General features: G+C 43.9%; 1 protein-coding gene and 1 pseudogene across 1 annotated transcript in view; both read left to right on the top strand.

Annotated features, from left to right (window-relative positions):
* The window catches only part of LOC138758024 (E3 ubiquitin-protein ligase MARCHF1-like), a 459,755-nt gene that overhangs the window by 28,320 nt on the left and 416,957 nt on the right, over window positions 1-14,478 (top strand). The gene's annotated exons all lie outside the window — the stretch shown is intronic.
* On the top strand, window positions 2,341-3,117 carry LOC138756741 (phosphoserine aminotransferase pseudogene; annotated as a pseudogene).

Below are 14,478 nucleotides of genomic sequence, written 5' to 3'. Positions count from 1 at the left end.
CTGGACTGAACAACAGTGATTTTTGTGATCTCCCAGGCATATACACTCAGAAGACTATGCCTGTGTACAAAGGAAACATCCCACATCAAAACGATATCAATCGGTGGTCTCATCTGAGGAATGTTCCTCTACCTGAAATTGGCTCCAAGATAGAGTTGCTGATTGGCTCAGATGTACCAAAGTCTCTGGAACCACAAGATGTAATAAGGAGTGTGGGAGATGACCCTTATGCTGTCAAGACCATGCTTGGTTGGACGATTAATGGACCATTAGGAGGAAATAATGATTGTGCTCAGGGACAGTTAGTGATAGGTGACAACAGGAGATCAGTTATGAAACTTGATGAGCTGTGGGAATAGCAGTTCAGGAGTTCAGGACTGACTTTCCTGAGGGCCTCAGTGATGACCAAATACCTTCAAGGGAAGACGAGCTGTTGTTGGATTTAGGAAAGTCTTAAGGTGTCAGTTAATCCCTTGGATGCAAAGTCTGATTTGGAAGTTCCAACAACTAGAAGCATTATGGATCTTGAAGCTGGATCAGTCCTTCCTCATCCTAATCACAAAATGGTGGATGTAGCTTCTTGAATCCTTTATTCACAATCAATTCTCAATGATCCAATAGCCAGATTTGCATCTACTGTTCTTGCTGAAAGTGCTATTGTTAAAGTTTTAAAATACAGCTGGAAAGTCATGGATGCTGCAATGTGAGCTGTAAAACAAGTGCTTCAAGTCAAGTCACCTTTATTTATCATTTATACAATGCTCGTATGGTAAAGATGAGATAGCTTTTCTCCAGGACCATGGAGCATATTTACATAAATATATTAGAAAAGAAGTTAAACACATTAAAATATTAAGACAAATACAGTAAAAATCCATGGTAAACTATCCACATATGTTTTGGGAATTCAGGAGTCTGATGGCTTGGGGAAAAAAACTCAAGCCCAATCTGGCTGCAAGGGCCCAAGTGCTATGGTACCTCCTACCCGATGGCAGAAGAGAGAACTGTTTACGTGAGGGGTGTGTGGAATCCTTCATAATGTTTATTGCCTTTTGTCGCATCGTGTGTTGTCCATATCCTTTATGCTAGGAAGAGAGCCCCCCAATGATCTTTTCCGCTGACTTCACTATCCTCTGCAGGGCCTTTCAGTCCAAGATGGTACAGCTTCCAAACCAGGCTGTCCAGAAAGTTATAACTTTTGAATGGAAACAGTAGCCTGAGGAAAGCCTTGCCCAGAGTGCAGAGATGAAAAAAAAATTGTTGATGTATATGCTAAAATCAGTTTTCAAATGATGGGGGCCTATGACAAAAAGAATGATGAGGCCAATGCAAAGCTAGAGAAAGTAACAAAAAAAGAACAAGTCGTCTTAAAGGAGATTAATTTAATTGAAATACTGTTTTCTGAGCTGTTCAAATTATTTGAGAAACAAAAGGAAGTACAGGAATGGATGTGTTGGATTCTGGATTTTCATAAGCTAGAAGACTAAGGTTGATAGATGATTCAAACCACAAAGTTTGGAACGATAACATCTGGTTAATTGCATCATTTTGCTGATGCCATGTGGGGATGGTTACGGAACTATTGGTTACCTGCTACTGCAGAATAACAATGGTCAGGAAAGGAGCAAAAATAAGAAGAATTACCCAGATCCAATTCACATTATTAACACCTATGGTTCAGATGCATTGAGGTTGTACCTTATTAATTTCTCCTGTTATGGTTTAAAAAAGACGTTCTCAAGGATGTCTTCCTACCTTGATACAATGCTTACAGATTCTTTATTCTGAATATTCAGAAATTGCAGAAGGAAGAGGGTATTCAATTTCTTTTCAATGGAAGTACAGTTGAGGAAAGTAATAAATCACAGATAAATGGATGCTTTCATTTTCACAATCCCTAATCCAATTTTTCAAAGCAGAAATGGAAGCATGCAGACTCTACACTGTGGTACCCAGGCTAGTCAAACTTGTCGGCGTACTCACAAACTGGTATGTGCGAATGAATCGTAGAAGATTAAAGGGTGAAAATGGTACTGAGAATTGTGAAAAAGCTTTGGAAACTTTGTTTGCTGTTTTATTCAACGTGCGTTGGCTGATGGCACCCTTTACACCATTTATCATTGAACTCTTATATCAGAACTTAAGGCACTTGGTTGAACCATCTTTTGGAGAAAATAGGGATAAACAAAGCATTCACTACGTCATGCTCCCACAAGGAAAGGGATCTGTTATTGATAAAAGTATTGAGGCAGCCGTCACCCAAATGCACTCAATTGTGGAGCTTGGAAGAGTGATCTGAGACCGAAAGACCATTCCTGTTAAGTACCTTTGAAAGAAGTTATGGTTATTCACCAGGGTACAGAAGCACAGAAAGAGCTGTCCGATTATAGAGGGCTCAAAATTCATGTTCTGGAAGTGAGCCATAGATCGACAGCCTTTATCAAAATTGTCAACTCTGCAGAAAATGACCTGCAAGAACTACTAAAAATTCCTGAAAACTACAAAATGATCTTTCTCCAGGGAGGTGAAAATGGACAATTCAGTGCTGTACTTTTTAAATCTTGATGGATTAAAAGAAGAAAGTAATGCAGATTATGTGGTCACCGGAGCCTGGACTGCCAATGCAGCCAAAGAAGCAGAGAAATGTGGAGAAGTGATAAATTGTGCACCCAAAGCTTGATGCTTGCAGAACTATTCCTAATTCAAGCAATTGGAATTTGTGCCTGAATGTGTCTTATGTTTACTGTTGTGCCAATGAGGCTGTTCATGGTGTGGAATTTCCCTTTATCCCCAATATAAAGGGAATGGTGCTGATCCTCAAGTTTTTTTTCCAAAGAGTGGAGGTAACTAAGTTTGGTTTGAGTTTGCTGGTGCTCAGAAAAATATTGGATATGCTGGGTGACTGTAGTAATAATCAGAGAGGATCTTGTGGGATATGCACTGAAAAAATGTTCAGACATGTTTGACTATAAAGTGCAAGGGAGTTGCCGTTCTTTGATCAACACTCCAGCTACCTGCAGTATTTACATTATGGGAATGTTCATGCAATGGATCAAAAATTCTGGGGGTGCTGAAGCAAGAGGCCAGAACAGTGCTGTGAAATCAGCTGATTTGTAAGAAAGGAATGGAATCTTTACAGGGGTCAGGGTGTGAATAGGTGTAGTCGAGGTAGCTGTGGGAGTTAGTGAGTTTGTAAAAAACATCTGCCGAGAATATTATTATTTTATATATATCTATATATATATATATATATATATATATAGATATATGCAGGCATAGCCGGAGCCTGTGCCTGGTACCCATGGTTACCCTTTTGATGTGGTGAAAATGGCATGAGTCAAAGGAGAAGTTATTGAGGGTGATGACAAGTTCTAACAGTGTGGTGGTGGAGGGAGACTGTTGTCGGGAAAAAAAATAAGGGCTTTGAGGCCTTCAGTATGGGGGATGAAAGTGTATAGTGATTCGATCTCCATGATGAAGATGAGGCAGTTGAGTTCAGGGAACTGGAGGTTGTTGAAGTGATGGAGGCCTTGTGAAGTATTTCAGATATATGTGGGGAGGGATAAGCCAGGGAGGACAAAACCAAGTTGAGGTAAGCAGATACGAATTTGGTGGAACAGGCACACGTGGAAATGATGGGTCTACTGGGACAGTTGGCCTTGTGAATCTTTGAAATGAAGTAGAACCAGGCAGTGAAGGGTTGGGAACAACAAGGTTGGAGCCATGAAAGGAAGATGACTGGAGGTGATGAGTTCAGAGATCACGCATAAGATGATGGTTTAAGTTTTGTTGGGGTTCTGTTGTAAGCGGAGATGTCTGATAGTTGTCATCTGGTTCAGCCGGATAGAGGTCACTGTATCGGACCACAACAGCAGACCCTTGACTGTGGATTAGCTGGTGACTTTGGGATTGGTGTGGAGAGAGTGGAGGATTAGACGTTCCGAGAAGGTGAGATTATCCAGAGCAGGCAGAAGACCGGATCGAGGTTTCCAAGAGGAGGAAGATAGTTTAAGGTGAGAGAAAGGGTCTGTAGTTGAGGGAGGAGAATCCTGGTCATAGAAGTAGGCATGGAGATGGAGCCAAGGGAAAAAGAGTTTGTCATCATGGCGTGAGCAGAACTCATTGAGGTGCTGGTGAAATGGGACAAAGGTGAGGTCTCATTTGAGGAAAGGCCGTTTCATCTCTGAGAGGGGAAAGTTGGATGGGATTGTAAAGACCAGGCAGGGGTTGGAGTTGGGGGGGGGGGGCGGAGGGTCAATGGGGTTGTGTGCATCAGGGGGAGAGGATGGGGTGGATCAGTTGGAGGGTTAGAAGGATCCAAGGAAGAAAGGGAGGGTAGTGGAAGTCTTGGGGGGGGGGGAAGGAATGTGAGGGGGGGCAGGGTGGGAGATTGTGATGGAGGCTTGGTCCTGTAGGCCGATATCCATATTTAGTTTTTTATGGGAGCACCTACTGTCACCTGCAGGGCTACAGAACAGTCACTGCCATAAATTGATTGAGTCTTCTAAATATCTAATATTGCTCAGGGTCATTAACGCCACTGAGCCCACATCCCTTCTGAATGACATTTTGTTAAGTACTTGCACTTGTCAAAAGAAACTGAATCCTAAAGTTTGTGTCCACAAAATCTCTGGCCCAGATGTGAAAGATTCTTCAACTATCACTTAGAGCTGAAGTTACACTGGAACTGCAAATGCTCAATGACTGACTGCATTTGAAAAAACCATTCTATTCCCTTCCATGGATGCTGCTTGACTTGCTGAGTTGTTGCAGCATTTTTTGTGTTGTTCTAGTCCTTGTGTATATAGTTGGGTGGGAGATGGTGTTATCCAGGTGTTGGTCTCTTATTTATCATAGGAAATCAACACATGCTTGCTCAAATGCTATCCTGCTGTTGAATCAGTCTCTGCTTTTATGAAGCTCATTGAGTCCATGACTGCTTGCAGGAGTGTTCAAAGCATTAAAGAGAAGTCTTGCATTGTCTTCTCAAACTACGCTCAACAGGTCCCCAACTATGTGGACAATATTCGCCCATTGGTCAAAGCCACCATGTTTCTCCTGCCTGCAGAAGCCCAAGCTGCATTTGACCGTATCAAGGACAACATCACCAAGGCAAACATGCATGCTATAGATGAGTCCACACTGTTCCAAGTGGAGAGCAATGAGTCCGACTTTGCCCTCGCTGCCACACTCAACCAAGTCGTCATCTTCTTGTGCACCCTCCAAGGCCCTGAAATTTGCCACTCCTCAGTTGAAAAGGAAGCCCAGGCCATCATGGAGGCAATCTCTGTGTCTTTGTACTTGAACTGTACTGTGCTCTGCTATATTACCTTGCACTACTGTAAGCTTCGCATTCACAATATACATTGCCAACTGGTTAATCATGATGGGCATGTCATCCATACAAATTGGTTGAGACTAATTAATACATATTCCTCTCTATTGCCAGAAATTGTCTTTGCAATTACATCAGCCACAAAGTGATGCCATTGTACTATTTATTTCCCTGCCATCCCATGTGTGTCCTTTCACATGCTGCCATTTTTCCCCCATCCATTCTTCCAGCAGTCACTCATCCTTTCCCATCAATAGCCCTCCTTGCCTCCTCCCTGCACACCTTCCCCTCTGGCCGCAGTAAGTGTCAGACTTGCACACACACACACCTCCACCATTTAAGCCCCCAAGCAGTCCTTTCAAGTGAAGCAACACTTGTGTATCTGGAGGAGTCAGCTACAGCACCCGGTGCTCCTGCTGTGGCCTTCTCTACATCAGAGAGATTGGATGCAGACTGCAGAGTACCTTCACTCTATCTGCGTTAGTAACAGGGATCTCCCAAAAGCTAACCGTTTTAGTTCTGCATCCCACTCCCATTCTGAAATGTCTGTCTATGGCCTTGTGTACTATCCCGCCAAGACCACCCATAAATTGGAGGAACAACACCTGATTTTTTTTTTCCATCTGGGCACTCTCCAGCCAGATGGCATTAACATCAATGTCTCCAGTTTCTACTAACTTACTCTCAGTTCTCCCTTCTTTCACCTTGCCTTCTTTTCCTCAACTCTCCAGCCCCTTCCTTCTCTATTCACATAGCCATACCTCATTCCCTTGCTTGATATGGTGCTCTCCCTCCCTTATCCATCCATACCTGCTGCTTTTGGAACCGTGCCCCTGCCCCTACCCCTCCCCCTACCATTTTGTTCAGGTTCTTATCAACATTTTTCTATGTATTGATGAAGGGCTCAAGCCTGAAATGTTGATGTATCTTTATCCTTGCTATATCAGTGCTGGGATCATTGTTATTTGTCTTCTATATCAATGACCTGGACGATAATGTGTTAAATTAGATGAACAAGTTTGGAGATGACACAAAGATTGGAGATGTTCTGGACAGCAAACAATATTTTAAACGTTGGAGAGGGATCTGGACCAGCTGGAAAAATGGGGTGAAAAATGGCAGATGGAATTTAATGCAGAGAAGTGTGAGGTGTTGCCTTTTGAAAGGATAAAGCAAGAAGGGACATAACAGTAAATGGTAGGCCCCCGAGGAGTGCGGTAGAACAATGGGATCTGGGAATACAGATACATAATTCCCTGAAAGTGGTATCACAGGTACAGAGTTTAGGGACTGGGATGTTATGATAAAGTTGTACAAGACATTGGTGAGGTCAAATTTGGAGTATTATGTGCAATTTTAGTCACCTAACTCCAGGAAAGATACCAATAAAATTGAAAGAGTATAGAGAAGATTTACTTGATGTTGTCTGGACTTCAGAAACTGAGTTTAACCAGGGAAAAGTTAAACAGGTTAGGACTTTATTCCCTAGAGAGTAGAAGACTGAAGGGATATTTGATAGAGGTATTTAAAATTATGAGGGGTATAGAGAGAGTAAATGTAGATAGGCTTTTTCCACTGAGGGTAGGTGAGATACAAACCAGACGACACAAGTTGAGAGTGAAAGGGGAACAGTTTAGGGGGAAATGGGGGGAACTTCTTCACACAGAGAGTGGTGTGAGTGGGAACGAGTTGCCAGCTGAGGTGGTGAATGCGGACTCCATTTTAACATTTACGAAGAATTAGGACAGGATGGGAGAGGTATGGAGGCCAATGGGTGGTGCAGATCCATGGGAATAAGCAGAAAAATGGTGCAGCACAGATGAGAAGGGCCGAAGGGGCCTGTTTCTGTACTCTAATGTTCTATGGTTCTCTATCAGTGGTTCTCAAACTTTTTCTTTCCACCCACATACTACCTTAAGCAATCCCTTACTAATCACAGAGCACCTATGGCATAGGGAATACTTAAAGTGGTTTGTGAGTGGAAAGGAAAGGTTGAGGACCACTGTTCTATATAAAGTACATTATATGACCTGGTGAGCTCCTCCAGCATTGTGCTTTCATTTCCAGCAGCCACGTTCACCAGAGGTAGTTTAGAGTGGTCATTTTACTCCATGTGTGCTCTGGAAACTTGAATCCCTTTGGGGAAACGCATGAGGTCACAGGGAGAACGTATAAAATCTGCACAACCAGGCACTGGAGGTGAGAGATGAGCCCAGTTCACTGGAGCTGTAAGCAGCTGCATTATTTGCAGCACCAAATACTGCTGATTTTATTTTTATTGTCACCAAGTGAGGCAGCAGGAGGTGACGACGGGTATGAGAATTAAAAAGCCTGTGGCTGGTGATGGGTTAAATTAATTGATTCTCCCAACTCGTGCTCTTTCTCAGCTCCCATCTCCCCTTCATCCAACTCTCTCTCCGATCCACTATCTTCAGATCATTTTTTTTATTTCCTCTCAACATATCCCTCAGTTAGTGCCTTTCTCTATGATGGTCAGGAAAATTAAAATCTCAGTAATTCAGAATCCTCATAATTTTGGTGCGAGGAACTGGCAGAGTTTTGAGACTAATTTCTTAGCATACTTTTAATGTACAAAATTGCTGGTGAAACTCTGCAGGCCACGCAACATCTATAGGAAGTTTCTCCAGGACTTTTGTGCATTGCGCCACAATCCTAGCATCGGCAGACTTTGCTGTTTAACACTCTTAACGTTGTTTTGGATGTTATAATTACATTTTCCAGTGAAGTCAAGGGATTGGGGGCCATGTACTGTAAATTTGTAGGAAATAGTGAGCTTGATGCCAAGCCATCAGCAAATTACGAACAGCTGGGTAGTGGATTATTGGACATTCCCAGGACTGCAAAGAGACAGGGCAGTGGAGGAGCAGCAGAAGACGGTGATGATGCAGATGAGCCATCTTTTACTCCATTTGTTCTGACTCGGGCAATGACGCTCCCTGTGATTTGTGTTGCAGCACACAAGCTGGAATCTGCATGTGTTGAGTCACAGCACAGGAGAGGTCTGGTGATATGCTATTCCAGTGCCTTGTACTATGGATTATGGTTACAAACAATGTTAACTATATTGTCTGTTCCATTAAAAATCCTGGCTGCAGGACAGTAATTTTATGTGATTGACTACCACAATCTTTGATGATAGGTGTTGCTTAGCAACAAAATTGGCAACTTCACCTGCTTTGCAGCCTAGCAATGGTGTTACCACAACCTTGCATTCGCCGTTCACACTTTCTCATTCACGTCCAGTTTCCTTTAACACAAAAGGTTAATTAAATCTCACAAATGTTAATTCCAATTTTGACTATTTGTCTCTGTGTTAATTTTTCAGGTTAAAACTGTGACCCAAGGGATTTAATTAAGAAAAATGTAGAAAATCATTTGGTCCCTAATTTCTGGTAGTGAAGATTGTTGAAATGTCACCACTTGCTGTCAGTACTCTGTAAAACTGGAAGAAATGTCCAACAGCTGCAGCTAAGCACAAGTATCCATCAGTTATCACCAGGGATGCTGAAATGATATTTCTGCAGAAGTAATTTAGGTTGTGTTGATGGGAATCTCCAAGTTAATTATTTGTGATATGCAACTGGAAGTGTTAAACAAGAAAGTCTGCAGATTCTGGGATTGGTGCAAATTCAGCAGGTCGTACATCTTTCTCAGGAAGGAAAGGGTAAGCAACATTTTGGGCCTGGTCCTATCAGAGTTACCTCCTCACTTCTCAGCTTTTTTTCACCTTCTACCCTCTCACCTGTATCCACCTATTATCTCTTGACTGTGTTCTTTCTCCTGCCCCTTCCTACATCCTCTCCTACTCTCCATTGTTTTAATTGGGGCCATGCCTGCTTTTGCCTGTACCTGATGAAGGGCCAAGGCATGTAATGGTAGTTATCTTTCACTTTCTATTGGTGCTGCGTGACCTGAGTTTCTCCAACACATTTGAGCATTGCAAGTCATTATCTTGTGTTGCTTGCCTCATATTTTTTCTCTTCCTCTCTAAGGAAAACACCAGACTAAGGGACTGAGGATGAATATGGGCAAAAATAATAAAGAGTAATGGAAGGGCTATTTATGAAGTATTCTAATATCCGGTGACCAGGGTGTGGGAGAGTACAGGGAGATTGATGGGTGCATAAGGAAATGTCAACCTCCAGTGAGAAATATCATTGTTAATGAAACAGTAAAAATATTTTGTGATGGACACAGGTTTATGTTTTCTTGATGAAAAGATGGATGACCTTCTGGAGAACTTTTAAATGCTGAAAACTTCAACATTAAATCTAGCGAGGGTTTCCCTGTAGACGTTTTTATGTGGCTGTCAGTATAAGGTGACCACCCAGAAAAATTCCAATATTCCCTCCTCAATAGGTGGTGGAAGCCAATTGTGTCGATGCTCTGCCGTTTTTTGAGAGGATAGTAATATGCTGAACAGGAACCTAACAGGAGGGGTAGACAGGGAACACCCACATCTTAAAGAGCAGATGGTGGATGGACAGAGCTCAGTACACTGATGATGGCCATGACATGCACAAATTCTTTAGCGTTGTTAAAAAAAAGTGAACAGGGGCCCCCAATACTCATTGGAAAGAATCCGTTGTCCTGTAACTTTCTCATTGATGTGAGAACTCTGACACTATTCCACAACAGCACGTTCAGTCCAGACTGACAAGAAGTTATAAAAAGCTATGTCTCAATTTAAAAACAAACAAGGCCTTGTACTTTCCAAAAGCAACATTTCACTTGTGAGTTTACAGGGGTTATCTACTGCATCTGGTGCTCCCGTTGTGGTCTCCTCTACATCGGAGATACTGGATGCAGACTGTGAGATCGCTACGTTGAGCATCTCGGCTCTGTCTGTCGCAATAGCACGGATCTCCCAGTGGCCACGCATTTCAAATTCCCTGTCCGATTCCCTTGCTGACATGTCTGTCCATGGTCTGATGCACTGCCAGACAGAGACCACCTGTAAATTGGAGGAACAACACCTCAACTTCCAACTGGGCACCCTTCAACTGGTGGCATTAATGACAATTTATCTGACTTTTGTTAAAACCCTCCCTCATTTCTTTCCCCGTCACCTCCCCCCAGCTCCCTTCGCACAAACATGATAAATTCTTACCTCATCCCTTATCATATTCCAATTAACACCTTTTTTCTTGGTCTGGACTCCTCCCCCAACCAGCAGTGTCTGAATTTTGAGATTTCCTGCTCTTGGCTCATTCTGCTAATTCCTTGAAGAAGGCCTCAGGCCGGAAATGTCAGCCATATATCTTTGCTTTTTATGGAGGCTGAAAAGACCAACTGAGTTCCTCCAGCATTTTGGTGTGATTTTACTACATTCACAGCGTCTGCAGAGTTTTGTGCTTCACTTGGAGGCCGATGTGCTTCCTACTGACGTTCTAAAAGCTGGCGGTAAAATATTTCAGTCAAATATCTCCTGGTCTGCATCTGGGAAATGAATGAACCAGAGGAAATCTGAGTTGCCATGATCCTAACCGTGAGGGATCTCCCTGTTGCCTGTTGCAATGCAAGTTGTCGACAGAGACTTTTTTAACTGACACCTCCTGTTGCCCATTGCTTTGATATGAAATGTGGATTTTGTCCAGCTAGAAATATATTGGACCTGATTTTCAATACAAGATAACTCCAAGAAGGGAGTAACACCAACCCACTAAATATGGCCCTTTTCAGGCTCACTCGTACCCATGACTCCATCTATAATGAGGGCCAGTGCAACATCCACCTCAAATGCAGTCATTCACTGAAATTCATCACCATGTGATGTTTGCTTCATGGTAACATGTTCTCCCTTTTGAACCAGGAATAAGTTTGGATTTTATTTGGTGATGAAAGCTAACAATTTAGTGATTTACACCCCCCCCCCCCCCACAACAGATTTAACTGCATTCATTTCCTGTATTTTTCTCCCTCTCTGATATTCTCATCTGTCTCTTTTGAGTTTAATTTTCAGTGGTTTGTATCCATTTTTTTGTGATGCGTTAGCCAGTTTTAGTTCGTTTAGTTTGTTTTCCCCTCCTGTAAATTTTGTCAGGCAGTGAGTTAGGATATTCATTGGAAATTCTGAACTTGCCTCATCAAAGGATGGAGCTTCACATAATTTTACCAACACAGCAAAGTCCTAAATATTTGCACACAAACCATCAAAGTGAGTAAAGAGTGAAAAGGGTTTGTTATTTTGACGATAGTTGCCCTGCTCCTTCACTGATTTTTATCATGAAAGTCAGCCCTTGCCAGCATTTGCCAGAATTGTTTTTTTTTGCCAGTTTCCCCTCTCGTTCCAAGGACATGGGTTGTTATGTTAAGTAGCCACTGAAGGTTATCAGTGAGTGGGTAGAATTTGGAGTGAGAGTATGGGATTGGTGCAAGTGGCCCATTTCTGGTTGTTGCGTCCTCAGTGGGCTGTTTGCATGCTGTGCCAGTCTGACTCTTCACAACTGCCCCATCGCCATACCAGACCTGGTAGCTGCACACCTGCAGTAATTGAATCCTGACTTCAGCAAGTCGTGCATTCACAGAAATTCAATGCACTTGTGTTTCACCTGGAAACTGAGTTTTGGTTGCAAGTTCAAAAGTCCTAACGTTGCTTCTACTTTCTGAAGCATGGAGTTGCCATGAGATCTACAATTATTTTTGGGTGGCTTTTACAATATATTACTCCCATTGATGAATGGGGCTCACAGTGAATTTTACATACCTAGAATTTCCATGTGTTAAAATGATTGGGCAGGAAATTGCAATGTTTTGTGTTCTGCTGGCATTACTGTTTCGTGCCTTGGGTCTTTTTAAGTAGGTGCATTCCATTGAACATTCATTTAATCCTTGCTGCTGAAGCAGAATTTTGTGTGCTTGTGAGTTTTCTGGAAAAAGTGATCTAGAGTTGAGCAGAGTCTCCCGTACATGGCACATAAAGTAAAACACGGTACAGAAGGGCAGAGTGGCAGGGAAAGATCACTTCGTACAGAACAAAGGCAGCATTATTTGTGTGAGGTTCAGTCTGGAGTCTAATAACAGCAGGTAAGATGCTGCTCTTAGTGCATGATCCCACACTCCTTAATCTTTCTCACTATGGGAGGAGGTGAAGAGAGTGTGGAAGAGATGAGTGTTTTAATGATGTCTGCTTTTATAAGGAATTGGGAAGTATAGATGTAGTCGATGGAAGGAAGTGTGGTTTGTATTATAGTCTGTGTTGTGTTCGCAATCCCTCTGAAGTTTCTTGTGATCTTGAGTGGAGCAGTTCCCACACCACACAGTGATGCACTCTGATAGCTTACTTAGGAATAATTATAGTTGATTGCAGTTTTTACTAGCATTGTTTCATTTGATTCTGTTACATTAAGGTTTTTTATAAATCATTGTTCTGTGGCGGCGCACTCTCTCGTGGTGAACCGGCCCTGCGTGTAATGCCACGTGGCGGGGCAGCCATGGGAAGATGGCGCTGTCAGGGTTTCTTTCTGCCTCAGGTCTCCTGCCCAGCTTGCACATGGGACAGTGATTATGACCTCATAATGCACAAGGTGACTGAGCTCATGCTGCCTTTAAAAGGGCGCGCGCTGAATTTGAATAAAAACAGACATTAACGACTTTCAATGTGGTGGCTGAGTCTTTCTTAGCTGTGTCCAGCACTACATTGGTGACCCTGTTGAGCCCAGATGCCTCTCTGGTCTCAAGAACATGGATCCGGCAGAGATCAACACCGTTCCCGTCAAATTGCCCCCCTTCTGAATCCATCGCCCATGTACGTGGTTCGAGCAGGTGGAGGCGGAGTTTCAACTGAGGAACATTTTAGCAGATGCCACGAAGTTCTACCACGTCCTGAGTGTCCTGGACGAAGAAACGGCAGCCAGGGTGGATGATCTAATACACAACCCACTGGGCGAGGGTAAATATCCTGCCTTCAAGAACCTGCTCTTTGGCACTTTCGGGCTCTCCCTCAGCAGCGTGGCGCCAGGTTCCTGCACCTTGGGGACCACACACCATCGGCCCTAATGGACAAGATGCTGGTGCTGGCAGAGGATCACAAACCTTGTTTCCTATTCTGTCAGATCTTCCTCGAGCAGATGCCTGGGGACATCCAACTACTACTGGCAGATGAGGACTTCACGGATCCACGCTGAGTCGCAGTCTGAGCGGACACCCTCTGGCACCCCAAGAGGGAGAATGATGCAGCCCTCAGTCAGGTTGTGTGACCAAGAGCCAGCCGGCCACAACACTCCCCCGTGCACAAGCCGGAGAAACACCATTACACCTGGTAGTTTTACCATCAGTGCTGGGGAGTGCAAGCTCGTAAGTGCCGAAAACCATGTGACTACTAGGGGAAATGACCTGGCCAGCCACCGTTGATGGCTGCAATGGCTGGCCACATGGACAGCCTCCTTCACATTACCGACAAGTCTACTGGCCAGCATTTCCTTGTGGACACAGGAGTGGAGCTGAGCGTCCTGCCCCCTACCACCCTTGAGAAATGCACCCAATCTCGTGGTCCCACCCTGTCAGCAGCCAACAGTTCCGCCATCAAGACCTTCAGTACCCACAGGGCGCAGATCCATATTGGGAAAGAGAAATTCCGCTGGAAGTTCATGTTAGCTTCAGTGGGTACTGCGTTGTTGGGGGCCGACTTCCTGAGGGCACACGGACTGTTGGTCAACATGAAGCGCAAGAAGCTGGTCAATGCTCGCACCTTCCATTTTGTGTGCCTGGATGCCATGAACGCCTGCAGACCCGAGATCGCCGCCATTGCCACTTCAAGAGATGATTATTCGAACATACTCTATGAGTTCCCCGCCATCCTTCAACCACGATTCAGCGCCACCTTACCCCAGCACGGGGAATACAACCATATCTCCACGTAGGGCCCCCCGCTGCATGCCATGCCCAGACGACTTCTGCCTGAGAAGCTGCAGCTGGCAAAGGAGGAATCTTCCCAGCTACAGGAGTTGGGGATCGTCCTTCACTTGGACAGTGCCTGGGCATCCCCTCTCCACATGGTCCCCAAATCCTTTGGGGGCTGGAGACGCTGCGGTGATTACAGGTTTTTGAATGACATAACCACACTGGACAGATACCCGGTTCTATGTATTCAAGACTTCTCGGCCAAACTCCACGGCACGCAA

This window comes from Narcine bancroftii, chromosome 3, assembly GCF_036971445.1.
Source record: "Narcine bancroftii isolate sNarBan1 chromosome 3, sNarBan1.hap1, whole genome shotgun sequence".
Taxonomy (NCBI): Eukaryota; Metazoa; Chordata; class Chondrichthyes; order Torpediniformes; family Narcinidae; genus Narcine; species Narcine bancroftii.
This window is presented reverse-complemented; position numbering and strand designations above follow the sequence as displayed.